Raw genomic sequence first — 2,337 nt, 5'->3', positions numbered from 1 at the left:
AGAAAGAGAGAAAGAAAAGAAAGAAAGATTTATTTTAGGTCTTATGTTTAAGTCTTTAATTCATCTTGAGTTAATTTTTGTATAAGGTGTTAGAAAGGGCTTCCAGTTTCAGTTTTCTGCATATGGGTTGCCAGTTTTTCCAACGCCATTTATTAAACAGGGAATCCTTTGCCCATTGCTTGTTTTTGTCAGGTTTGTCAAAGATCAGATGGTTGTGGATGTGTGGTGTTATTTCTGAGGCTACTGTTCTGTTCCATTGGTCTGTATATCTGTTTTGGTACCAGTACCATGCTGTTTTCGTTACTGTAGCCTTGTAGTATAGTTTGAAGTCAGGTAGCGTGATGCCTCCAACTTTGTTCTTTTTGCTTAGGATTTCTTCTAGCTTTTCTAGTTTATTTGTGTAGAGGTGTTTATAGTATACTCTGATGGTAGATTGTATTTCTGTGGGATCATTGGTGATATCCCCTTTATCATTTTTTTGTGTGTGCGTGTCTATTTGATTCTTCTCCTTTTTCTTCTTTATTAGCCTGGCTAGCAGTCTATTTTTGTTTATCTTTTCAAAGAACCAGCTCCTGGATTCATTGATTTTTTGAAGGGTTTTTCATGTCTCTATCTGCTTCATTTCTTCTCTGATCTTAGTTATTTCTTACCCTCTGCTAGCTTTGGAATTTGTTTGCTCTTTCTTCTCTAGTTATTTTAATTGTGATGTTTGGGTGTCAATTTTAAATCTTTCCTTCTTAATCCTGTGGGCATTTAGTGCTATAAATTTCCCTCTTAACATTGCTTTAGTTGTGTCCCAGAGATTCTGGTACATTTTGTCATTTTTCTTATTGGTTTCAAAGAATGTATTTATTTACGCCCTAATTTCATTATTTACCCAGTAGTTATTCAGGAGCAGGTTGTTCAGTTTCCATGTAGTTGTGTGGTTTTGAGTGAATTTCTCAATTCTGAGCTCTAATTTGATTGCTCTGTGGTCTGAGAGACTTTTAGTTATGATTTCCATTCTTTTGCATGTGCTGAGGTGTGTTTCACTTCCAATCCTGTGTTAAATTTTAGACTAAGTTTGATGTAGCACTGAGAAGAATGTATATTCTGTTGATTTGGGATGGAGAGTTCTGTAAATGTCTAATAGGTTCGCTTGGTCCAGAGCTGAGTTCAAGTCCTGAATATACTTGTTAGGCAATACCATTCAGGACATAGGCATGTGAAAAAACTTTATAACTAAAACACCCAAAACAATGAAAACAAAAGCCAAAATTTACAAATGGGATCTAATTAAACCAAAGTGCTTCTGCAAAGCAAAAGAAATTATCATCAAAGTGAACAGGCAACCTAAAGAATGGGAGAAAATTTTCGCAATCTATCCATCTGACAAAGGGATAATATTGAGAATCTACAAAAAACTTAAACAAATTTACAGGAAACAAACAACCCACCCCATCAAAAAGTGGGAGAATGCTGTGAACAGATGCCTCTCAAAAGAAGACATTTATGTGGCCAACAAACATGAAAAAAAGTTCATCATCACTGGCCATTAGAGAAATGCAAATCAAACCCACAGTGAGATACTATCTCATGCCAGTTAGAATGGCAATCATTAAAAAGTCAGGGAATAACAGATGCCAGAGAGGATGTGGAGAAATAGCAACATTTTTACACTGTTGGTGGGAGTGTAAATTAGTTCAACCATTGTGGAAGACAGTGTGGCAATTCTTCAAGGATCTAGAACCAAAAATATCATTTGACCTACCAATCCCATTACTGGGTATATACCCAAAGGTTTATAAATTATTCCGCTATAAAGACACATGCACACATATGTTTATTGCAGCACTGTTCACAATAGCAAAGACTTGTAACAAACCAAAATGCCCACCAATAATAGACTGGATAAAGAAAATTTGGCACATATACACCATGGAATACTATGCAGCCATAAAAAAGGATGAGTTCATGTCCTTTGCAGGGATATGAATGAAGCTGGAAACCATTATTCTCAGCAAACTAACACAGGAAGAGAAAAACAAACACTGCATATTCTCACTCATAAGTGGATATTGAACAGTGAGAACAAATGGACAGAGGGAGGGGATCATCACACACAGAGGCCTATCAGGGGGTGGGGCCTAAGGGAGGGATAGCATTAGGAGAAATACCTAATGCAGGTGACAGGTTGATGGATGCAGCAAACCACCATGGCATGTGTACACCTATGTAACAAACCTGCACCTTCTGTGCATGCATCCCAGAGCTTAAACTATAATAATAATATTTTAAAAAGAATCAATATAATAACCATTCTGCTAGTTGGGTCAAAATTTAAATAATTTTATAAGG

General features: G+C 36.3%; 1 long non-coding RNA gene across 1 annotated transcript in view; it reads right to left on the bottom strand.

The window, feature by feature from the left end:
- Positions 1 to 2,337, bottom strand: part of LOC105537689 — a 76,166-nt gene that overhangs the window by 42,369 nt on the left and 31,460 nt on the right. The gene's annotated exons all lie outside the window — the stretch shown is intronic.

The sequence above is a fragment of the Mandrillus leucophaeus genome, unplaced genomic scaffold (genome assembly GCF_000951045.1).
Source record: "Mandrillus leucophaeus isolate KB7577 unplaced genomic scaffold, Mleu.le_1.0 Scaffold179, whole genome shotgun sequence".
Lineage (NCBI taxonomy): Eukaryota > Metazoa > Chordata > Mammalia > Primates > Cercopithecidae > Mandrillus > Mandrillus leucophaeus.
This window is presented reverse-complemented; position numbering and strand designations above follow the sequence as displayed.